Source organism: Mustela lutreola, chromosome 3 (assembly GCF_030435805.1).
Source record: "Mustela lutreola isolate mMusLut2 chromosome 3, mMusLut2.pri, whole genome shotgun sequence".
Lineage (NCBI taxonomy): Eukaryota > Metazoa > Chordata > Mammalia > Carnivora > Mustelidae > Mustela > Mustela lutreola.
Genome location: NC_081292.1, coordinates 176,356,008 through 176,382,863, shown reverse-complemented (window position 1 = coordinate 176,382,863; position 26,856 = coordinate 176,356,008). Strand labels below are relative to the sequence as shown.

At 35.6% G+C, this 26,856-nt stretch overlaps 1 pseudogene; it reads right to left on the bottom strand.

Annotated features, from left to right (window-relative positions):
- Positions 1-5,136: 5,136 nt before the first annotated feature.
- On the bottom strand, positions 5,137-5,235 carry LOC131828235 (U2 spliceosomal RNA; annotated as a pseudogene).
- Positions 5,236-26,856: the final 21,621 nt, after the last annotated feature.

The window sequence follows — 26,856 nt, the reverse complement described above, 5'->3', positions numbered from 1 at the left end:
ATAAAAAACAAAACCAAGCTCTATTTGATTTTGAATTGTCCTCAACCTCTACAAGAGGAATTGCTCACTGAACTCAGTGAGCTCAGTGAGAGCATGGTGGGCCTGTGAGCCAACACTTCTGGCAGCTATGGGATTCTTGCTCCACTGGAAACCCTACCACAGAGCAGCTATGGCAGGAATTAAGAGGACATCAAAACCTCAAACAAGCTACACTCCTGTGGGTATGGGGAGCAACAAGACACTTAAACATTCCTGGTATGGTTTCCTTGGAAACATTCATAACAACAACTCTGTAATACTATGGGTTTCTGTTTTCTTAACCCTTCAGGCCATCTACTGAATGAAAACTTCCTTGAGGAAATATTTCAACTGACTAGGTGGACTGGAATAAATTAAACTCAATGATGTGTGGCCTCCTGACCCCTTTTTGTAGCCCAAGGTATGGAGCAAAGTGTTGGGGTGGGGAGAGAGAAGGGATAGAATGTGAAAGACGTACAAATTCCCCCTTGACTCCAAGAGAGCTCACATCATAAAAGAATTACCTTGGCAACATTTAGAGGTGACTTGTATGGAAAAATAACAAACACACCAAGCGAATAAAAAGTTAAATTATCTTTGGAAGTCTCCCTCAAATATATTTAGTAAAGGGGGAAAATCCTAAACCCAAGTTGTATATAATCACATTGACTGAAATGACACAAAACAGCAAACAGGCTTTAGAGTATATGTATCTAGAATAAAAGAAGGACTTGGGAAAATTTTATTAGGCCAATTTTATCTAACTTATAACTCAAAGGAAGTAATTCAGAGCAATCATCTCAATCAATTAGTTGAGAAAATGATGCACTTAGGAAAGGTCGAGACGGGAAAGATTATGTAGGGATGTTACAGTAACTAAATTTTTGAGTATGCAGTAAGTATCACAATTAAGAAGTTTAATTATTTGGCATACATTAAACAAAATAATTAGATTATAATAACTAGTATAATAGTAATGACTCTAGGAATAATAATAGAAAGTATGGAAGAAGAAGAAATAGAATATTCTGCTAATTTAAAATATTCGAAATATTGGTGATATAACATCACTAAAAATGTGATATAACATCACTAAAAATGTCTGTTCAGGGGACCTGGGAGGCTCAGTCATTTCTTTTGCTCAGGTCATGATCTCGGGATTCTGGGATGGAGCCCCCATGTCAGGCTCCCTACTAAGGAGAGAGTCTTCTTCTCCCTCTGTTATGCCCCAATAATGGGTCCGTGATTAAAGGAGCAAGACTGATACAAAGCGAAGGTCAAGCAAAGCTTTATTTCGTGCCAAGCATCAAGAATCTAACTGAACGTTCAGGGCCGCACCTCTTACAAGAGAGGGCGACCCTTCTCTGTTTCACAGGCTAGCTTTTAAGGGCAAAGGCCATGTGGTCGGGCCTGGCCACGCACAGGTGACCAATGAGATTGTAACAGACACAGGAAACTCCACAGTGATGCTAGGTGACCAATTGAGTTACAATTTACCCTAGTAGTCATTTGAACCAGCCTATTACACATTGATTGGGATTGGCGCCAAAAAGGGCTCCCAAAGGGCGGGGCCCATACTCCTTGGTAACCAGGGAGACAGTATGCATGCCCCCCACTGATCCGATGTCTCCACCTGGCCTGACCCACCTTTGTATCTGGGCTTTGTTACCTGTAAATCCCCTGGGGGAAGGGGAGCAGGGACAGTTTCTAAATAGGTCCTTACACCCTCTCCCTTTGTTCCTCCCCCTAAATTATTTATAAATAAATAAAATAGTTTAAAAATGTGATCTGATCTATAAACATAGATTACATTGTCATTATTTAGGAATACTGTGGAGCGACAGTAAATTAACACATACCACTCATTAATGTTATTATTAATTCCTTCACTCAAGACCAATAGTCTTTAAGAATCATTATATAATCAATTTAAATTTATTTTTATTTATTTTATTTAAATACTAGTTTAATAAATAAATTACATTTAAAAATCCTTCTCTATATAGAATAGTTGATTCTTGGCAATCAACAAAATCAAGAATTCTATTAAATAGAATCTTGACTCAAGAGTTTGGCAGTAACTGGGCTCAAATTATTAAAGTTTAAAATACATAATCTATATAAAATTATTTAGGGATAGTTACAAGGTCACAACACTTGTGTTTTCTATAGAGTTTGACTACTACTAGTATCAATATTAATAATAATGGTTGGTAATAATGGTAAATTTCTCTACTCCCCTAAATTATTCAAAAAGAACTTACATTTTCAGTGCAGCCTTTTTCATATTATTAAAAAAAATTTACAGGCCAAATGATCTTTGTTATCAGAACACATTTATATATATATATATATTTATATATTTTTTAATTATTATTAAAATATAATTTATTATATTTTATTATATATTATATTATTTTATATAATATATTATTATATTATATTAAATATAAATTATATATTATATTATTATATTATATTAAATATAAATTAATATATTTATATATATTTATAAATATATATATTTATATATATATACACACATATATATATATACACATATATATAATATTTTAACTGTGGACTCATAAAAATTGAAATATGTGGGCATCCTCTATAAACCATAACCCTTAACTTCCCATTTTACAACTTTAAACCTAGTCACACTGCCTGTGACTACTAGTAATGTGGCTTTTGTTCAGACAAAAAGATGGCAGAGTGCCCTCTCCATGTTATCTTTTCAAATAGGCAGACCTTGCTATCTCATTGAGTGGTGCTCCAAATATTGTCATTAATGTCATGCTCAGGCTGCTGACTTAGGAGGAATGTTGTCTCAAGGAAAGGCGGGCAAGAGGGGGACACATTTGAAAGGAGGGGTCTACATTTTACTGGAAAGCTATTCGTAACAAAGTGCAAGTAATTTATCACTGATTTGATGCATGTAACACATTTATTAACTTCTTTGCAAGGAAAATAGGTAAATCACCCAGTTTTGAAACATTTCCTATCATTTCAGCCTAAGAAAGGATCATGGTTTGCATTTAACACCTGTTCCCTACCATATGGTCCTCAACTTCTTCTTTGTACACCTGCCTCTCTTCCCTCTACTTAACATGAGAATTAAGATACTGAGACAGAGTGAATAACTAAGGCATAAAACATGTTATAGAATTCTGTGCCTACAGAATAGGGCAATTTCATGGCAACTCTTTAAAACTCTTTAAGGAATTGCCGTTGAAGGAAGGAGAGAGATTTCTAGGCAATTACCTAAATGTTACACTATATAGGCCAAACTTTTTTTTTTTCAGAAGGGAAAGAAAAAAAAGCTTAGATGGAATAATGAAGGACAATAATGTGATAACATTCTTCATGAAAACCAAGTCTGATCAGGAAAGTAACAGCATAGGCTTCTAGAAATCATGGAGGTACCTATGCCACAATTGGCTAAGAAAATCTAGATTCGAAAAGTGATAGCTTTTTCTTATCTATCTACCAAGGAGATGTGGTCCCTATGAAAATCTAGAAGGTGTGACAAAATCTTGAAATACTGCAGGTGTGGTATTTCAACCAAAAGATGAGGATCAATGTGCCCAAGTCCAACAAGAGAAAAAAGAGATGCAAAAATACAGCAAAAGGAAAAAGGCTGATAATCCCAACACTGAACTTTATTTATTTAAGTATTTATTTATTAGGCTAAGTGAGAAGTAGACACAATCTAAGATGTGTGAAGACATTAGAAGTGCCTCTGTGGTAAGAGAAATCTGTGTTTGAAATCAACTCCCATTAGTTTTCCAGGTATGATCTTGAGTATGCTTTACTTTAACTTCTTTCCATTTATTTCATCTCACCTATTGAAGAAGAAGGAGGAGCAAAAAGAAAGTATAGGTGTGAAATAAAATGATGAAGGATTGTAATAGCATATTTATCAGAGTTCTTAGAAAAGGGGAGGGTATGTGATATGGTGAGTGCTGCTAAGTGTGTAAGCCTGACGATTCACAGACCTGTACCCCTGGGGAAAATAATACATTATATGTTAATAAAAATAATTAATAAATTTTTTTAAGATAAAAAAATATATTCTCTTAAATTAGCCATTAACAATATCAATATTATCAATTAGCATTAGTATAATTATTAGAGGAAAATCCTTTTCCAATTTAGTTTTACACACCTCATGATGTCTAGCATATGCCAGGTACTCAAGTCATACTGGCTGAATGAGGGTATATATCTATTTTGTTTCATTTATAAGAAGTCAATAAGGATGAAAGTATGCTCAGAATTTTAAAAAAAAAAATTGTGTGTTATACCAGAAATGAAACTTGAAGATGAGAAGGGCATTCTTAAAAAAAAAAAAGTGTGGTAAAGAAGGTGGCAAAGTAGAAAGTACAAGTAGGTAAAAAAGAATGAATAATGCTATGGAAAACTATACACAATGCAATATCTGTAAAATAGGAATTGATAAATTAGAGCAGGTGTTCATAATATTCAGTTCATGATCTGGCCTCAAGGGCCTGTGGACCTTCTGAAATTGCACACAGAGTTTGTAAATGAAAAAAAAAAAAAAGCCATCAGGATGTATGAGTCACATAAGGAACACTTTTAGAGAATGAGCAATTCAGAAAGGTCACTTAGAGAACACAGAGAGTCAGAGAAAACTTCTGCTTAATGCAGGGGTGTTGTTTGGAATGTTTAACTGTGAGTGGTAGCAAATACGAATCTCTTAAATGTAAAACAAAGGGAATTATGATCTTAAGGATGGAAAACATCTGCTTTTCACTTCTATTCCTAAAGAAAAGAAATTTTAAGTTTTGGAGTCTGGAAAGTTGTCAGGAGATGGATTTGCTAAAAGGGTGAAGCTCGCTGGAAGCAGAAGAAACGAGTGAATAATGGGAAGAGAACAAGAATGAAGAATTGTCAAGTATGTGAGAAATGAACAGGCAGTTGATAGAGAATGGAAAGTAGAGCTTATAAGGAAATTTTTAACATTAAAAAGAAAAACAAATAAAAAGCAAGGAAACACTTTTTGGGAGAAAATAAAACATTGGCTCTTAAAAGTACGAGATAGTACATCCAAAGTATTACCTATAGTCTACATCTTGTATGTGTTAGCTTGGGATATGTTTGGCTGGAAGAGATCTATGAATAAATGTAGTCATTTTAAACTGATAAGAACAGATACTACACTTGATCTTAGCCAAAAGGCCGAGAAGCGATTAATGTAGTCATTTTAAATAACTGACATTACCTTAACTGTGCTTGCACATTAATCATTACTTATGTAATGATTTAACTTTTTGATTTTAACTTTTAAAAATTATAATACCTAACTAAATTGCATCAAACCTTACTATTCTCTAGAGTATCAGAGTCTCAAAGCCACTATAGATATACACAATGATAGTGAGATTGACTTAAACTGATATTTTCTGAGAAATAAATCTATCACACTCAGGAACCAGTTGAGAGACAATAGAACCTTGTAACTGATCTCTGTACCTAACAATCATATATTAGCTCTCTATACGTTAAAAAACATTATTTTTAGCATTTGAGCCATTCTTACCTTTAAAATACTGTGTCCCACTTAAAGTACTGCAAGAATACATAAACGTACAAGATCCAAATTTTATCTCAACTTAATCTGTTTCAGAGTCTGCATCAAAGAGATTCTATTAAATCATATGAAAATTTTTTTTCATTATTATCTTTTTTAAAACACTGATTAGGGGCGCCTGGGTGGCTCAGTGGGTTGAGCCTCTTGCCTTCCGCTCAGGTCACAGTCTCAGGGTCCTGGGATAGAGCCCCACCTCAAGCTCTCTGCTCGGCGGGGAGCCTGCTTTCTCCTCTCTCTCTCTGCCTGACTCTTTGCCTACTTGTGATCTCTGTCTGTCAAATAAATAAATAAAATCTTTAAAAAAATAAAAATAAAAAAAATAAAACACTGATTATATTGCTATATGTTATTATTTGAGTTGCAAGCAATCACGACCCTTAAATGTATAGAAGAAAGAAGAGAAATATGGCTGATATAGATTAAGGAAATTCATCTATAAAATACAGCATTTCTATATACATGGTAGCTTTAAGGAATATGAAGGCACACCAACTTCATTTTTACTGTAAAAGACAAAGTCAATTACAAAACATTGGTATAAACCCCAAGCCCTAGGGACTTTGCTAATGTAATATTGGATTCCTGAAATAAGAGGAAAGTCCATTGGGAAACAATGCTGCCGGAAGACTTAGCCTCTGGAAAATCAACTTATATGAGGAATTAGAGCTTCAACTAAATAGAATTAGTCAAATACTGATCCCAGGACCAGCTACAATAATCTGCAGTTCTAGTGCAAGATGCATGCTGATCCTCTTGTTCAAAAACATGAATTCTAATATGAGGACAGCAGAGCCTAAACCAAACCCAACACAACCCTCTATGATTGCATATGTTGCATATCCATGAAATGGTTTTGCCCTGGACCTTCTACATAAGCCTTGTCAGAGTTCTCTAAAACCAGGTAACATGTGTCTCTTTATATGGTAACTGTGGCACCAATGAAAAACTCAAATTTCCATTCTAAAAGGAGAACTTCATTGAAAAAAAAGATTTAATAACAGAGTTATAATCTTTTTTGTGTTTTACGAAAGCATCAAGTACTTAGATACAAAACTTTAGGTAGGCTGAAGATGAAAAATAAGATGTTATGGGAACTTGCATGAGTTCTTGGCAGTGATGTGTAACTTTTCCACTATAATCTTTTCCCATTATTGACAACAGTTGCCTAGTGAGATGACAGGTCCATGCTAAAGACTGTATTTAGGAAGAGGGAGCTCTGCAGGGGACAACCTTAAAAAGCCTTTGATCCAAGATGATATAAAATATAAAATCTTGATCCTGAAGTTTCCATGGTAGAACTTCAGGAGGAAAAAGAAGCCAGATAAAGATTCAAGGAAAATTAAAATAACAATAATAATATGAATTATCAAGTCAGAGAATAGAACTAGCGTTTGCTTAAGCTGTGATTGATGACCATGAAGAGTTCATGAAAATTCACTGTCTTCCCTTACATTTAAGTCTTTCTTTCATAGGTTGCCTGTGTTACATTTTAATAGAAAACTGATCTCATTTAAAAATACAATTCTGTAGGCATATATTCATGGATACACATGCATAAACATGCATATATTTTAATCTATGTGGCCACAACCAGGGAAGATACCATCTGTTGGAGCATACATCTGTTGGAAGGTGAGATTTTTAGTTATAAATAAAATTTTGAAACATCACATCTGGCAATCACCAAAGTAAATATGGAAATTACAAAATCCCCTTGAATTAGGGTGAATCCAAATAACTCCTATAATTTCCTAAACTTAAGACATGAGCTCCTTTCATCTGAATACCCACTCTTATTGTTACAGAATTAATTAACATGGGTTTGGCTGACTTCAAGTTTATTACCTGAATACATCTTCACTTCTTCTAAATTTTAAAAATCAAAGTTGATCAGGAAAGCTCTAAGGTAGTTGCAGTGATTTCTTAAGATACCTTACTTCCCTCAGCCACAGCCTATATTTTCCTGATTTAGAGTCTACACTGGATTTAAAGAATATTCATATTTATATGAAGATAAATATCAGCAACTTACATTTACATATCACTTATTTATCACAGTACATCAGGAATTCTGCTAAATATTCTCTGTGCATGATATTTTCTAATCTTCAAAATATTTCTGAGATGGTACTGGTATGATTTCCATTTTATAAATCAGGAAGCTGAGGTCTAGAGACATTATGAAACCAGCCCCAAATTCCACAGCTAGTACATTATTTAAGAATCAGTTTCAGCTGTAATAGGGACCTAAATACACTCACCCAAACAAATGAGGGTTTATATTTTTCTCTTATAGCAAGAAGTCTGAAGGCAAGAATTTACAGCTTAGGAACATCAAGTGGGAGGTCTCTGAGTTTCTTTTGGTTATTAAATCGTTGTTGCAATATGGTGACTCCAACCTTAGCAAAAAATTAGTAACTGAAGCCAGAAGGAAGAATGAAATGCCAATGGTTGGGCTGGCTCCTCGATCAGACAGCTTTCCCAGAAATCCCAGTCAACAAGAATCACTTAGATTTCATTGCCAGCCCTACCTGCAAATAAGTTTAAGAAATGTAGAGTTTTAATTTGTTTTTGTTTTTGTTTTTCTGTTTTCTTTTTCTAAAATTTAATTTAATTTTATTTCTTTTCAGTGTTTCAGAATTCATTGTTTATGCACCACACCCAGTGTTCCATGCAATATGTACCCTCCCTAATCACCACCACCAGGCTCCCAACCTCCCAACCCCGTCCTCTCCAAAACTCTCAGTTTGTTTCTCAGACTCCATAGTCTCTCATGGTTTTTCTCCCACTACAATTTCCCCCAACTCCCTTCTCTTCTCCATCTCCCAATGTCCTCCGTGTTATTCCTTATGCTCCGCAAGTAAGTGTTTTTATGTTCTCTAAACTGCGTTTATCATTGACCCATCAAAATCAGGCCTGTTAGTGGAAGTGCCTGGATGGCTCAGCTGGTTAAGCAGCAGACTTTTGATTTTGATTCAGGCCATGATCTGGTTGTGGGATTGAGCCCTGTGTCTGGCTCTACACTCAGTAGAGAAAGAGGATTCTTTCTCTCTCCCTCTGCTTCTGCCCCTCCCCCTGCTCTCACACACTCTCTCTTTAAAGAAAATGAATAAATCTTTAAAAAATAAGCCAGGCTTATTAGTAAGAAAGAAGAAAAAGGACAATTGAGTAGGAAACCACAACTCTGATGAGGAGCTTGGAGCCATTTCTCTCTGCATTTTCCTACCTAGGAGAGAGTTTCAGCCAGAAGTGATGAAAAGGAAGCTTCCATCTTCTTTCTGCACCTCTCCTCTGTTCTCCACTGGGATAATAAGAAAAAGGCAAATCTATTTGCTCATATCGCCTGTGGGAGCTTCTAAAGAAAAACTATTCCTCCTTTCTTTCTCTTCTCTCTTTCGTCCAAAAAAATGAGAACTCATGAAACTGGATGTTAACTTGAATGTTTTCATCAAGTCCACACAAGGAGTAATAAAACAGGAAGTCTTATCAGTATTTCAAAGTAGGTGGCAGAGAAACAGTGAAAATATAAAATATATAGGATATCACCTATAGCACATACACAAGATGACTAAAGTTGTGATGGGTCAGAAGAGTTGTTTTTTGTTTTTTTTCCTTTCTAAAAAAATTCTTGGGAAATCAGTGGAGTGCTATGTGTTTTTTCTCCATCCAAACCCTTTGTCCCTCATTGTAACATGTAAGCTTTAATAGAGCCACTCACAGGCTTGAGATGGTTCCAGGAGTTAAAGAGAATGCAATGAACATGGGCCTAACAAATGCTAAGGACACTAAAGGCAAGAATTTTTAGCTTTCAGCTGGAAAGAGTAGGACAGGAAAAGAAATCACAGTCTGTGTTGAAGTTATCTACAATTCAACAATAATGTTTGAATCATGCTCATGATCTAGAAATGGACCAAAAAGACACACAGCTGCCTGACACTCCCTAAGAAGACCACCTGTAAGGATGCTAGGATGGATAGGAGAGGACCATCAGGGGTGAAAAGAAAATCTTCCCCGAAATGAATAGTATAGAAAATATTAATATATTATATAGAACAATTGCAATTACTAAATTGAAACTGTTGGCTCACTTAAAGAGACCACAGGACTTTTATTACCTATGACTGATCATAAAAAGCATGCATCCACCTGAGATTTCATGCCAGAGTTTCTCTGGAAAGATCTTACTCCCACTAAGAAGATTTGAAGGCAGCAAGAGAGATAGAAGTGCATTAGCACTGAATTATCACCTCCTTTTTGCTTCTTCTTTATAGTGGTTATCCTCCTCATCTTTTTGCTCTGTCTCTAAAAAAAGAAAATGAGGCCCTCTCCATCTTGCCCTACACAAGAGATCCCTGAGGAAATCACATGCATGGAATTCGCCTGGAAAGTGACCACCTGACTACCATTAGAGTCGACAGTCCAATGGAGAACCCTATTGAGCTAAGCTGAATTATTCAGGACCCCTACCTGAGCTAGAGTACACAGACTCAAATGAACTTCCTTACACCTTACCCCAAACCCACAGATAAATATTTGTTTTTGCTACTCAAATGCTAAAGAATGCCTTGTCCAGAAGAATGAACAAAAATAATCAAGGTCATGAGAATTATGGCATAAGTGCACTAAGTTTTAGGACCCTTTCTTGAGGCTCCCAAATTAGAATCAATTGAGAAATAGACATGTGTTTTAAGCACAAGGAAAACACAATGTCAATAATCTAGCTGATTTGAGAATGCAGATTTAAATGAGCTTGCTATTTTTTATCCCACATCAATCATCAGTATGAGTGTTGGACAGCCTAGGGCCTCCCTCAACACAGCCAAGCTGACCTGACCTCAAGGAGGACAGAGAAGGGAAATGCCCTGTGGAGAGGGGAGGCTAGATCTGAATGGGAAGGAGCCTGGGAGAGGTACTCATTTCCTGCTGCCTGACTCATGCTAAGCACCTTCTTCCTCCAGCCCTGGGCAAGGTGACTGAAGGCACAGACATGCTGAAGGCCTTTTCCTCAAACTTTCGTATTCCCTCCCCTTTACGGAAACAGAACATGGAGAATCTTTCTGCCAGTACCAATGTTTGAAGGTTGCAGAAAACTCAGTAGGAGCTATAGCAGTTATGAATCTGGCCTCGGAGCTGTGCTGCCTGGGTGTCTGTCCTGACTCTCCTTTCTCCTAGCTGGAGCACATTGTCTTTTCTTAACAGGGAGCTAATCAAATCTTCCTAGTAGACTTGTTACAAAGATTAAATTAGTTAAGAAATATAAAGCACTTAGAATAATGTCTAAAAGATACTAATACTCCATATAGGTTAATTATAGTGCAATTACCTTTTTCAAATGCTAAGGCATATTTCCCTGCATGTGTGTACCTCTGCTTTGATTCATTGAAAAAATATTTTATAAATGCCAGCAAACCATCACATTTCTCAATTTTGATTACCTTAAACATCATCTGGATTCTTTTACTTTATTTTCACCTAAGCTCAAGGAAGGAAATAAATTTATAACAGAGAATGTGACATAACTTATAAGTACAGATTTTTTTAAATTTTTAAAATTTTTTTCTATTTGCTATTGTACCTAACAAGATTTGAATTTGCAGATCTCTCAACTGGGTGATGAACTGCAATTAAACTGAAAATTAGAACTACATTAAAAAAAAGAAAATTTTGAAGTTGGGTAATAGTATCCAAATTCTCTATTTACATATTTTTATTCAACTGTTCATATAGTCTTAAATAACTTTCTCCCAGAGTTGTTGTTTAACCTCAACAGCAGACACATCAGGTGATCTGTGCTAGGGTAGGGGGAAATCTACACTACACTTGCTTTGAGAGGTAAAATCACCAAGACCATGTTTAAGGGCTTGCTGTACTGAACTCTAGGCTGTGGACAATTGGCTTTTCTTTGTCACTCTTCAACTGCTGTTTATTAGAGTTCACAGTATTTGTAAGAGGTAGCTTTCCAAGATCTCATACCTCCCCAGACTTAATCTTGTGAACATCCATGCAAATGCATGCACATGAACACACAAATTTATAGACATGGACAGTTGTTTGTTTCAATGAAGAGACGATAGACTGGTGTTTTTTAAGAGGATGATTTTTAATGGACTTCACATAGAAAAGAAAATGAAGAGTCAAATCAAGTCCATTAGAGAAGCTGAAAATCCAACCCACTGAGCCAACAACATTCAAGGCAAGATTAAGGCTTGATGATGAAATTGTTAAGAGCAGGGACTCAGGAAACAGAATGCCTGGGTTCAAACCTTGCTCTTGTCATGTACCCACCTATGTGACATTTGTGGAGTTTACTTAAATGTTCTGCTACAATATGTCCATCTGTAAAATGGACATACTAATAAGACCTATATCTGTATAAATAATAATACCTACACCTGTGAAATAATAATAGAACCTACTTCAGATGTTTACTCCTCTTGTACATCTGTAAAAAATTGATAAAAGCATGTCTGATAGGATTGCCATGGAGATTAAAAGACTAATACCTACAAAGTACTTACAAAGCCATATAGTGAACATTAAGTAAGGATTCCCTGTGATTGCTATTATTATCAAAGCCTCAAAAATGATATTAGCACAGAAGCAGTTCAGACATAAGCATATAGGACTAGGGAGACCAGGTAATAGACATGGTAACAGGGTAGCAAAGGGACTCAGCTTTGTGGACTATTTAATGCGTAGTATGTGCCTCAGTCAGGCTGACTAAAGAACCATCAGCAAGGTAGACAGAATGATCTTACTTTGTTTTGTTTTTCAAAAAAACCAAAGTATCTCTGCAGGGGAGATTTGGCCTGCAATATTCAATGCCAAACCAGATGACTTGAAGTTAGCAGAGCTGAATGCCTTTGGTTCGGTCTATTTTAATATAAAGACTTTTTGTTTGCTCCAAGAATAAACTTTTATTTAAAGTGAACCCTTTGATCGTTCACAGACCAAAGTGATTATATTCAGCAATCAATAAGTCAGTTATGCTGCTCACTGCCCTCCTCAGCAAAACTTTGGAACAAACTATAAATCTTCAACATCCCTATGTTTCTTTATTGGTTATCTGTCTCATAGGTGTTGTTATTACACACACATTCCTGCCCTTGAAGTTAGCTTCTCTTTTACTAATAACAAAATCAGAGATGTTAGCTACTCTTTATTAAATTATAAAAATGTATACCCACATTAATTTTAGAACATGATTTTTTTTTTCAACAAAGGATATTCCCATTGATTCTCAATGTTTTCTGTCAGAAAGACAAGATGTCTCCTCTTATCAATTCATGTCTCTATTTCTGCAATTTTAGTTGCTCCATATATTCAGTTTTGGGTTAATTTATTTCACATGACCCTTAATGGAAGTTAGAAGCTTGAAGACAGTGTTAACCTTTAACTTGGAAATCCATTTATAGTACTTCTATAATATCTTAAACTCTAGGCAGACACAAAGCAACTTTTAAAAACAGCAGTGATTAAACAAGTATATATATATTTTTTTAATTTTGCAAACATTGTAAAAACTGCTTTTTAAATTGGTCATTTAGATAATAGATTCTTTTCTCCTCATCAAATGTCTAAAAGTGGATTATTAATGGCATAAATAAGAGGCAAGGAGCAGAGAAAGAATGCTCTTTTTTGCCTTACTTGTTAAATCAACTAATTATTAATTTTTATTTGTTTTTTACTTCGTACATTTTAGGTAAAGTTATTTCTTTTGAATCACAAATGGAAAGACAAACCAGAAGAGGGAATAACGTTGAGCCCTACATCATATTTATTATCTGCACTGGTGAAGTAAATAAGTGAGTGAGTGAAGAGGTGTGAAATTCCAGCTGAGAAAAACATGCTGGTTGAAGAAGTGGTGACATAGAGACTACAATAACAAAAAGAAAAAATATATATACATCTATACATATGTAAATGATGTAAATGTATATTTATATGATTGCTGAAATTTAAAAATCATTTATAAAAAGGAAAACTAAATGTGTAATTATGTCATCATCTACATGGCTCATAGTTTCCACTAGTCCAAATAAAGAGTATATATTTTAAAATATAATTCAATGAGCAACCACAGCAATCTAAGTGATCAATTATAGAAATAAAGAAAATGACAACTCAGTAAGAAATGAATACATTTTGGGGCCCCTGGGTGGCTCAGTGGGTTAAGCTGCTGCCTTCGGCTCAGGTCATGATCTCAGGGTCCTGGGATCGAGTCCCACATCGGGCTCTCTGCTCAGCAGGGAGCCTGCTTCCTCCTCTCTCTTTCTCTCTCTGCCTGCCTCTCTGCCTACTTGTGATCTCTCTCTGTCAAATAAATAAATAAAAAATCTTAAAAAAAAAAAAAAGAAATGAATACATTTTTATAGTCTCATTTTTCACTATATCATGATTATGATTTTACTGTAAACTTAAAAATTCACTGATTCAGGTTAGTTAATAGTTTCATACTTAGTTTTATGTGTGATTTGAGAGTTTCTATAACCCTGATGGATTTATAGTGCAGATATATTTAATAAAAATTTGGAAAATTTTTATTTTCAGAGAAAATATGCATCATCTTGAGATACCCTGAAGCCTTGATATTATTAAAATATCTTAATGACATTGATTGACAAAAATGATTGTTAATGAAAGTAAGACATTTTTTATGAAATTGTCACTTGATAGTAACTTAAGAAAAAATAACTACTGTTGATAAGAAAATAACATGACTTGAAAGGCTTTGTGAAGATATGAAAACAGCAAGTATGAGTGTGAGACCATTAACCAAACCCATGGAAGACCAAGTTAAGTTTCTAGCAAGTAAATATCTTGGGGAAATCTGGTATTTTGTCCAGCATGTAGAGCATGGAGGTTGTCACTTCAATCCTCACAAGAGGAAAAGTCCTGAGCAACCTAAAAATCTAGAACTCTTCTTAGATCTGTCAGAGAATTCAGGTCACACAATAGGTATATACCCCTAAACTGGAGAAGTAGTTAGATACAGAGAATCACAACCTACCTAAACAAAAACCCAGGAGCAGAAACCTTTGTGGGATCCAGTACTAGTAGAAAAATCTAAATTGTGATTGAAAAATTTCTGGATGTTTGATGGAGACAAGGCTGAGAGTTAAAAAATCTGATGGAGGCCCAGTCTTATAGGAGGCCACCACTTTGGTGAGTTTCTCCTGGAGGAGACCTCCCAGGTTTTAACAGTGAAGATCAGAGAAAAATAAATCCCTTTGTGCTTCTGGAAGATGAGGGAAGGGTAGACATTCCAAAATATGCCCAGAGCATTCTGTTCTTAATAAAGTCTGTCCTGAGGGTCACCTGGGTGGTACAGTTGGTTAAATGGCTGACTTTTGGTTTTGGCTTAAGTCATGATCTTAGGGTCATGAGATCAGGCCCTGCCTCAGGCTCCGCACTAAGTGAGCAGTCAGCATGAGATTCCCTCTTCCTTTTCCTCTACCTCTCCTGCTCATGCTTTCTCTCTCTAAAATAGATAAATAAATCTTTAAAAATACAAAAAAAAAAAAAAAAAAAGGTAAAAAAAAAATAAAGGCTGTCCTCAAGGGGAAATGTTTTACGAGAGCTTAATGTACTAGAGCTTTTATCAGAGTCTAAGGATGTAGGGGCAAGGAAATCTCCAGTTCCAGCCCGCTATCGCCATCCTAAGAAGGGTGGAGAAGGTGGAATGAGAAGCAGTCACAGCTCAGAGAAACAGGCTTGCCCACTAGAAGGTAGACCTAGCCAACAGCTAGAGAATGCTTCCCCTCCACATACACCTTATTGCCACATCATGAAAGGCGTAAGTGTATATCACATTTCTCAACAAGAAAACAAACAATCCATTCAGAAATGGGCAAAATATCTGAACAGACACATTCCTCAAGAAGATAGACAGACAGCTTTAATAAGCATTTGAAAAGATGTTCATCATCTGAGCATTAAGAGATTGCAAATTAAAACAACCATCAGATACCACTCTGCAGTTATTAGAATGCTGAAAATCCAAAACAGAACAGTATTAGTATTAGGAAGAGTATCTGAGAACTCTGTACTTTCCACTCAATTTTTCTATAAGCCTAAAAATGCTCATAAAAAATAAAGTCTACCATTTAAATAAATTAACTAATAAATACAGCAAAATCTTTATGAGGGTGCAGCAAAAAAGGCAATAGCTTAAAAATTTTTAAAAATGCACATAAATGTAGATAGATGATAAAGATAGAAACTTGACTATCCTTTTTTTCCAAAAAATTTAAAAAGATTTTATTTATTTATTTTGTGTGAGAGAAAGAGCACAGCAGGGCGAGCAGCAGAGAGAGAAGTAGGCTCTACCCTGAGCAGGGAGCCCTGTGCTGGACTCTGTTCCAGAACCCTGGGATCATGACCTGAGCTGAAGGCAGACACTTAATCTTAACAAACTGAGCTAACTAGGTGTTCCTCTTTTTTTTTTTTTTCTATTTTAAACATCTTTAACATGAATAATAATACTGGAACTTTTGCTTTTCCTTATTTAAGTGAAAGTATTTTTCATGTGCATCTGTTTGGAAATAAATCCATTTATTAAAGTCTCCTAATGTTTATTCATAAAACATAAATTATTCATATTCTCTTGTTTTCAAATAGTCTGGGCTAGACCAAGCCTTTGAGCATTTAAAAAAATTGAGCATTTTTATATAGTTCATCTCTGTTTGAAACAAATCCTACTACTATAATTTCTGAAGTCAACATAATGTGTCTGGGTTATTCCTTTTAATACTTTAAATAATGAAAGTGTTTACGACTTAGGTTTTTCTCATTAGTTACAACTAACTGACAGTGAGAAAAGTAGTAAAATATATGTGGTTTAAAAGGTGCTAATTAAGCTATAAATGACAACATCGTGACTCTGAAGCCCATGAGTCATTAATTCTAGTTGAAGTACTTTTTGGTCAGCACAATCACACAGTCATCCCAAAGGAAGTAGCATCTCATCAGTCTGGAATTACCTAGGTGTGGCTCTGCCCAGAGGCAGAGGGATGGACTGATTGATCTCTGGGAGGTTCTTCCCACCCTGGAGTCTTAGATGGCTAAAACTTGCAATTGAAATCAGCTTACCCCAGTCCCCTCTGCCCTTGATCTCTCTTCTTCCATCCATTATTAAGTGATACCTTGACTCCTTTACACTTTCCAACCTCCTTCAAGTTGATGCTTGTTAGGATTTGGGATCCTCACTGGAGTCTCCCTCCCTTTAACAGTAACTCAAGTGTTGATTCAGCAGGATGCAGAGGAGGTAGAAAAGGAACACAATGTGAACACACTGAAGAATTTTAGATTCCAGCAAGTGAATCCATTTCCTTAACATAATTCCAAAGGATTAGGGCAGGAAAAGCTCTCAGCTTAGAATGCACATTAAAAAATTAACAGTTTAATTAGCATGTTCCATGGAGCTGTCACATATATAATGTGTATATGGATATACATACGCACATTATATACACACACATGTATACACATTGCATATACATATATATTCATGTGTGTATATATTATATGTATGCGCACGTGCACACACACACGTATATGTAATGTGCATATGTATATCCATATATACGAATATTTACATAGACCTGCCCTAATTTGGAGCCTCAATATCATTTACACAATCTGCTGAATGAGAAGGATAGCACTCACAGTTGAGGAAATACTACAAGCAAAATGTCAGTGACTCAAGGCAGCCAATGAGAAGAGACAGTGTTTATACGAATAGTATATATATACTATATAATGTACATGCAATATGTATATTGCATATATATAATGTATATTAGTGATAAAATTTTTATGTTCTATTATATCATATTATAATCTCCATAATTCTACCCACCCCACCTTCTATCTATTACCTCTTTTCAGAGTTGACTGGCTGATGTTTTTGTTTATATTTGCACATTAATCAGTTTTCATGTTGCTCTTCAAAACAATTATTATGTATTATTATTATTATTAGCAACATTCTTATAATATACTATTATAACTACCTTTCAAGTGTAGTTTTGTTATTTATTTTGATCTGTACTTACTGTTCTATAAATATAATGAGATAATAGGATCAGGATAATAGAACCCACTCAGATTTTCTCAGCCTCTCGTGTCCCTTAAGTATAGCCCTGATATAACCAGTCTATTGGTCTATTTCACCATGCCACGTTACCCTAACATGAAATGTCATAGTCCCCTCCGCAGGTTTTCCCCCTGGAGGAATACACAGTCCTTTAATGAATCTTGGATTTTCTCCATCCAGTTTCCCATCAGTGATATTGACCCCAGAATCCTGGCCGGTGATATGTCTGTCTACTCAGTGGCAGGGAATGTTCTCCACACCCACTGCTCAATTTTGTAAGGTAGCCTGTGACCACCATCGGCTTTTATTTTTTAAAAGTCAACTTAATAAATCTTATGCTTCCAGAATCATTTGGGGGATAGAGCCAGAGAAGGAAAGCAGCTCTGTGCAGGGGATATTTACATTTAACAGCCGTGGTGGTGGTGGGAATGGCTGTCCCTTTCAGCTGAGCCATAACTTAGCAGGCGGTCTACATGGTGAACACAGAGCATTCTCTTGTGCTTTGGAAATTTCCAACGCAGGGCTTCCCACTTCAGCACATGCTGGGAGGCTGAGCTATTTAAGCAGATGAGAGGAAAATGATGAAGACAGAAAGAAGAATGTAACGAATGTAAATAAACCTGTATTTCCCTCCCACCTTCCCTTCTTTTCTTCCTTCTGTCCAAATTTCCTTTCTTCCTTCCTTTCTTCCTTCCTATCTTTTAAATCAAAAGACTGTATTTTCAAAGTTGAGTAAAATAAAACAAACATAAATATATTTTCAAAAACAGAATTCTGTCCAACTATTAGAAATCTCTACCTTGTCTGTGCTTTAATGGAGAAAAAGGGAGGACTCTATGTACCTAAATTTAAATGATGATATGAAGGAAGACGCACTGTATCACATGTTTTAAGGAGCAGCCTAAAAATTAATATTTTGAATGAACTTCTTATTTGGTCAGTGACTTTTTGCCACCAACTTCTTCAAGAACCCCATGTTCACCTGCATGACAAGAAAAAGAGAAGAGACTTGGAAATCATCAGGAAATAAGAATTTTGCGAGCATTCTCCCAGCATAATAACCTCTACAACGTTCAAACCACAATGTGCTAATAACTCTTGTCTATAATGTCCAAGTTGCTGCTTGTGTGTGTTTAGAACCAATACCTGGAATTGTTTTTCCTGCCTTCTCTTCACCACCACTGACCCACCAGCTGTACAGCTCATCTGCAAACAAACTCGTTTCCTATTTCAATTTAGATGTTTTATCCTTTTTAGTTCTTTATATGTTTGAATTGTTTTTGTTTCCAGTCTCTATACCTCTTTTGGTAGGATAGCTGCTGAAACTTACTGGAATGTTGTTTTGTAATGGTGTTAAGTTAATCCTAAATTTGTGGTTTGTTTACAGTATGAAATGTAATTCCCTTAAGTTTAAAAGAATTTATTCTATTTTTTGTTTTCTTCCCTACACACACTTCCTGGAAAGCATGAAGTATAATTCTAGGCACTAGATAAAAAGTGGTAAATAAGCATTGTTCATTAGGAAACATGAGATACATTGCACCAGTATCCATCTTCTGTCACATCATCATTAATCTCAGTCATAATCATAGGAAAAAGCAGGTAATGGAAATTCAATTTTACAGCTGAAAATAGGATGTTGTTTTGTTAGACAAGAAAAAGTTTCATTTCTAAAACAAAGCAGAATAAAACAAAGCAAAACAGGGTGCCTGGGTGGCTCAGTGGGTTAAGCCTCTGCCTTTGGCTCAGGTCATGATCTCAGGGTCCTGGGATCGAGTCCCGCATTGGGCTCTCTGCTCAGCAGGGAGCCTTCTTTCTCCTCTCTCTCTCTCTCTCTCTCTCTGCCTGCCTCTCTGCTTACTTGTGATTTCTCTCTGTCAAATAAATAAAATCTTAAAAACAAAACAAAACAAAGCTATTTCTATCCATGAATCACCTGCCCTTTATGAAATATTTGATATTTGTGTCCCCTAGAATTTGGTTCTAATGTAATGCAGAAAATAATTGATCAGGATCCCACCAAGCTTAGTAAAGTACAAGTTGTGAATTGCAGAGTAGAAGTTAGGAGCCCGTAAAAGACCATGTAGATAAATCACCTTTCCATTTCAAGGATCTTTAGACTCTATCCATTGGTTTCTGCCATTCTGCTTTTAAATATGTATAAGGTTCTCCAATATAGAAAAAGAAAAATACCTTTATTGAGTCCTCCTTGTATTGGTCAGCTGGGGCTATAATAACAAAATACATAGACTGAATGCTTAAACAAAATACTTTATTTCTCTTAATTCTTGGAAGTCCAAGATCTAGATGCCAACTGATTTGATTCCCCAGTGAGAGCTCTATTCCTGTTTTCCAGATGTCTGTCTTCTTGTTATGTCCTTACACAGAGAAGAGAGAGCAAGAAAGGAAGCTATCCAGCTCTCTGGTATCTCCTCTTATAAGAACACTAGTTTCATTATGAAGGCTCCACCTTCATGACCTCATCTAAACATAATGACCTCCATAAGGCTCAATTTCCAAATACTACCACATTGGGGGTTAGGGCTTCAACATAGGAATTTTGGATGAGAGGACACAACTCACTCCATAGCAGCCCTATACCCTATTACTCAATCAAATAACACATTCCTCATTGTAGAAATTCCTAGTGAAGGCTGACACTGATATAGTGCTGGTACGTCAGTGATCACTGCAAGTCCTCCACATATGTACCTCCTTTAATATCTACAGCAACTGTTTGAGGTAGTTACTGTGATTGAGCCCATTTTGTGGAGGTGGAAATTTATGGATAGAGAGGATTAGCAACTTTCCTTGTCTCATATAACCAGCAAGTGACAGAGACAAGTTTCAAGCTCAGCCATATTGTCTCTGAAATCATTGACACTCTAAAATCTCCACCTTAAAGGGGTCAGTACACATCTCTTCTTCATAACCTTCATTGCTATGTTAGGACTTCATGACAAGAGATGCAATTGCTTTGGGAAACACTCTGATAGCTCCTCAAATGATTAAACATAAAGTTATTGTATGACCCAGCAATTTTATTCCTAGATCTATACCCATGAGAATGACAACATATATTCACACCAAAACTTGTACATGGCTGTTTATGGAAGTATTATTCATAAGAGTCAAAAGACTGAAATAATCCAAATGTCCATTAACTAATGAATGGATGTACAAATGTGATTTATTTATCCATAGAGTGGAATATTATTCAGCTATGGAAAAGAATGCAGAACTGATACATGACAAAACATGGATGAAACTCAAAAACATTAAGCTAATAGAAAGAAGCCAGCCATGAAAGACCATGTATTACATGTGTCTATTCATATGAAATATTCAGAAACACAAAGTAGATCAATGGCTGCTAAGGATAAGAAGGGGATGAAAATTTAAGGGAATGATAGCTAAAGTATATAGAATTTCTTTTTAGTGTGATGAAAATGTTCTAAAATTGACTATGGTAATAGTGGCATGTATCTGTGAATATACTAAAAGGCATTGAATTGTAAATTTTAAATGAGTGAATTGTATGATATGTGAACTATATTTCAACAAAGCTATTAAAAAAAGAGTTTACTGTTTGGTATCTACTCATTTCATAGAATCTATTCTACAAATTCAGTGTCCTGCACACAAGCATGCTCTTTTCTTTCTTTGTTGCTGGACACCTCATTCTCCTCTGGCATTGTATGGTGCTTCCATTTCTCTCCTACTTTTTCTTTCCTCCATACTCCTGCTCATACCTACTCCTTGCACCTTTGTTCTCTTTACTTTACTTACATCTTTAATGCTAGATGCATGAGCATCTTAAACATGAATCCTGACCTCTGTTGTTTTCTTAACTTGAGCTTTTTAAAAAGATTTATTTATTTATTTTAAAGAGAGAACATGAGTGGGGGGAGGGGCATACAGAGAGGGAGTTATTCTCAAGCAGGTTCTCCACTGAGTAGAGAGCCTGCAGTGGCACTCAATCCAAAGACTGAGATCATGACCTAAGCAGAAATCAAAAGTCAGATGCTCAACCGACTGAGCCACCCAGGCATCCATTTTTTTAAGTTTAGGTTAATGAATTGTTTCACCTGAATTAAAACCTCAAAGTCAGTGAGGAACTATGAATGAATGTATTTAAATAGATGATCTAATGTGGAGACTTAGCTCCCCAAGCCTTTTGGTCTTGGACACGTCACTTTATTTTATTGGGTATCAGGTTCCATATGTGTAAAATGAAGCAAATATTACATATGCCCAAAACACCTCACTAGATTATTGGGAATATTAAATAGACAATAAACAAAGGGAGAATTCTTCATAAACATTGAAGTACCATGTAAATATAAATGGTACTATATAAATAGTACTATATAAATTTTATCAGTATGCCTAAAATGTAATTTTTTATCTTAAGTGACTGTAATTTATCTCCTATCACTTTTTCTCTTTCGAAAAATGAAATCTTGCCACCACTGATAATGTTGCTTTTATTTCTTCCTGTATCCATTAACTCAATTATTCAATCAACAAACATATATTTATTCAGGCCCCACTATATCTATTTCTCCTAAAAATGCTAAGTATAGGATTCTCATGGTATATAAAATGATCTGTCTTGGTCCTCTACAGAGCTAACGTAGTGAAAACAACAAATACACAGAGAGAATGTGATATGTATAACCACAATGTACATGGAAGTCAAAAGTAAGTTATCTAATCCAGATTTGCTGCTGAATAAATTATGACATGGTTTTCTAGTTCAAAAAGATGTAAAGTTTGTAAGTTTTCAAGACAGAAAAGGAGGTACAGAGTAGTATCTAGGTACAGAGTAGTATTACCATGGTGCGGACTCTATCAGTCACCTATATCAGACAGGCCAGGTTATGCTTTGTAACAAATAGTCCTCAAATACCAGTGTGTTAAAACTACAAAGTTTTATTTCTTATTTACATTATAGTTCATCAATACTTGGCTAAGGGGATCTAATCACTGTAGTTACTTTAGAACTCAAGCTAACAGTTAAACCACAGTCTCAAATAGTGGTCATCCCCATGCTAAGAGACAAGAGAAGAGTCACAAGTAGGTCATTAAATCTTTAGCCCAAAGTGACATTTATGACTTCTACTTACAACTCATTGGCTAGACCTGGTTATCTAATACTCCTCAGAACTCAATATTGCTAGAAATTGAATTCTTATCTGGGGCCTTAGGAGGTAAAATGCAGAAATAATTTCCTGTGCAGAGACTGCATGGGATAATTCAAAAAATTTGACCACTGTAAAAAGTGTGTAACTTTCTAAAGTTATAACTTTAAATATGTAAGCCCCATTTGCAAACAAATCAACCACACTTCTTTATAGTAACATTTAAAAAATTGAAAATTATGTTGTATACATATGAATTAAATCCTGTGTAAAATAAATTTATTAAGTCATAGAACGAAGGTGCATCTATGTGGCTCAGACAGTTAATCATCAGAGTTCAGCTCAGGTCATGATCTCAAGGTGCTGGGGTTGAACCCGTCAGGCTCTCTGGTCAGTGGGGTGTTTGCTTCTCTCCCTCTCACTATGCCCCTGCCCTTACTCATGCCATCTCTCTCACTGTCTCTTTCAAATAAATAAATGAAATCTTAAAAAAAAAAAAAAAAAGGTCATAGAACTATTGTTTAAAAGACATTTAATGCTGAAATACATTTCTATTCAAATGCTACTGGGATTAACAATTACTTAAATAAACCTGTGAGTGATAGAAATATTTAACTAATGTAAAAAATCTTCATAAAAGAATCTTATGATTGATTGGCTTGATAAGGATGAATATAATGCTTATTATCTTTAGAAAAACATATTCTTGCTAGGGTTTGAATACTAGTAGGTCATAGTTCAAGAAGTATAATGGGACTGTGGGATTATATGTGCCAAAATCTGAGAGTGATAAATTACCTACAGCTATAATCAAATAACTCTTTATGGCAACAGCAGAAAAAAAACACATATTTTCTTCCTCACTAAGAAGACTATGTCATCTAATACAATGGACATCAGCTTTAGCATTAGACATCTGGTTTTAAAGTCCCCTCATTCTTTTTGTGGCATAAACCTGTTTGTTAGCTACTTCTCTGAGACTGTGTTTCATATCTGCAATACAGAGATAATAATGGTAATCTCAGGATTACAGGGATTAAGTGTGATAATAGTATATAGGAGTGCCTAATGATCCTACAGAATAGACAATAAATAGCAATACCTCTTCCTTTTAGTCTCTTTTTGAGATTATGTATCTTTTTCCTTTAAATATGAGCTGATTTTCAAAAAGTGAAGTTACTAGAGCTCCTTAGCAAAGCTACTTCTATCAGATTAGTGTCTGGGTCAAATTTATTATCCTACCACTGGGTTCCCGTTGCTCCAGGATTGGTCTTAACTAAAGCTTACAGCAGTTATCCAGCCAAACAGGGATCACCCACTATATACAGGGAGGCACTGAGTTAAGCCAGTTCTAAAGACTGAAAATTAGAGTGACCTGTACATCCCAGAGATGCTGAAATACTATTTCCAGAACAAACCCAAGGGAAAAAAAAATAAACATACAGTAACTTTAGGTTCATTCTAAAACACACCTCCTCAGATCAAGAACTGAAGGTTTGGCCCAGGATACCTTTGAGACTATAATTTTGCCCATGTTTGCTCCTTTTCAATCTTGTTTCCTCAGTTATTCTGGTCTCAGCAGGAAAAAAGGCAACAGCATAAATTACACTGTTAAAAATTTTGAACATGGGGTACCTGCATGTCTCAATAGTTAAGCATCTGCCTTTGGCTGAGGTCATGATCCCAGGGTCCTGGGATCAAGTCCCACATCAGTCTCCCTGCTCAGTGGGAAGCCTGCTTCTCCCTCTCCCCCTCCCTGTACTTGTGTTTCTTCTCTCACTCTCACTCTCTCTGTCCAATAAATAAATACAATCTTTGGGGAAAAATACTGAATGTTACGGTTTTAGGGGCATCTACAACTCTCTATCTGCTTCCCTCCCCAGGACATGATATTCTGGTTTTAATGAAATGAATGTAGCTCCTCACACTGAGGTTGGGAATCTCATGGTAGAAGAGATGCATGCACTGGCATGCATTTCATTTGCGTAACTTTTAAATTGAGAATAAGTAACTTGGGGTCAAAGGCAAGAAGAATTTATGACTTTGAGCCATGTTGATGGCATAGCAAGACACAAAGCACTTGGTAATGGTGACTGAAAAAATAGTTATCAAGATCCCAGTATCTCTCATTGCAATGACAAATTCACGAATGCATCTAACAGAAACATGTCTAAGTCATTTTATGATTACCCATTCAATTCTTAACTTCTAACTACCAGGATTATTAACTTTTCTAAAGAATGTAACTTCACAGAAAAGAGTTTCACCAAGCAGAATTTTCTTTTTTTTATTTTTATTGAAAAAAATTAAAATACTACTCGGATAAGAACAGTCTTTTGACAAAACCTAACACATTTTATGTCTGCCACTTAAAATAGTTTAATTACTAGAGTAAGAAATCACACATTCACTTACTACTAGTCTAGGCATCTGCATTGAGATATCTTCACAAATGGTATCATTCATAATTTGGAAAATGAATAATTGTTTGAAATGTTTCAACATAGGCCCTTTAATAATTTTACTATATTAATTCAAATTTCATAGTTACCTGATTAGATACCAGCTGGCTTTTGATCACAGTACCTTGTTAACTTCTATATTCATATTAGCTCATGCATGTAAGTCACTTGAAAAGACATGTTGTGTTAGGGTTAGCCCACAACAGGTATCTGCAGCCTTAGGCAAAGCCACGGACTAGTTCAATGAAATAGTCAATACAATTCTCAGCATTGCCTTGTCCAATGAAGAAATAATTATCCAATTGTTTTTGTTTTGTTTTGTTTTAATTTTAAGATTTTATTTATTTGTGTTAGGGTTAGCCCACAACAGGTATCTGCAGCCTTAGGCAAAGCCACGGACTAGTTCAATGAAATAGTCAATACAATTCTCAGCATTGCCTTGTCCAATGAAGAAATAATTATCCAATTGTTTTTGTTTTGTTTTGTTTTAATTTTAAGATTTTATTTATTTGAGAAAGAAAGCACAAGCTGGGGGAGGGACAGAAGGAGAAAGATAAGCAGACTCCCTACTGAGCAGGGAGCCTGACATGGGGCTTGGTCAGGACCCTGAGATGGTGACCTGAGCTGAAGGCAGACACTTAACCTACTGAGCCACCCAGGTGCCCTATCCAGTTGGTTTTAAGAATAGTGAAAGTGAGCAGGTACATCCCAACGTGGTTTGGCATGTACTCTTTGGATGAAATCTAAAATTTCGCTCATTTGGAGGAGACAAAAGTGAAAATTACAGAAGCCAGTAGATAGAAATGTTACACTCTGTCTCCCAGTCTACAGATTTGAATTCTTACAGCAAATTTCTCATATGATTTGCACATTTTTTTCATTTCCTTAGCACAAATCTATTCCTGTGTCTGTTTTAAACATAAGAGTATTGGAGAAAACAACTTTTTTATAAACCTACTTAGAAAATGAGTGGGAAGAATAGAAAAGGCTCTTCCTATTTAAGACAAAGAAATAAGTTTAAATTTTCAGAACTCCCGGAACCAATTAATAAATGCTTATTTCCTGGTTACGGGGCAATTTGTGGTAATTGCTTATGTTTATATGGTTAACTTGATCAAATTTTATGTTCTCTTTCTAAGATAAATAGCATGCCCAGTGCCCCAGCTCACAAATACGAACCTTCTGAGAATGAGAGGTCCTCAGATCCTGCTGTCCTCTTTGCTTCTGGCTTCCTGGTTTTTCATCTACCCTTCTCCTCTGCTTATTACTTAAATATAACTCTGAGTTCTGCTCTAAATCCTTCCATTTATTCTCTACGTGTTTCCACTGGTGATATTATCTAGTATCATGACTTCATATATCATGACTAATAATTCCCAAATTTACAAATCCACTTGAGATTTGTCTTAAGCCTTCTACCTAAAAGTCTTTTTGGCTCTTGAGACTCATTTCATGTCCTAAACGAGGTTCATCTTTCCTCATGCTTGTTCCTTTTCCTCTGATTCTAATTCTTAAGAA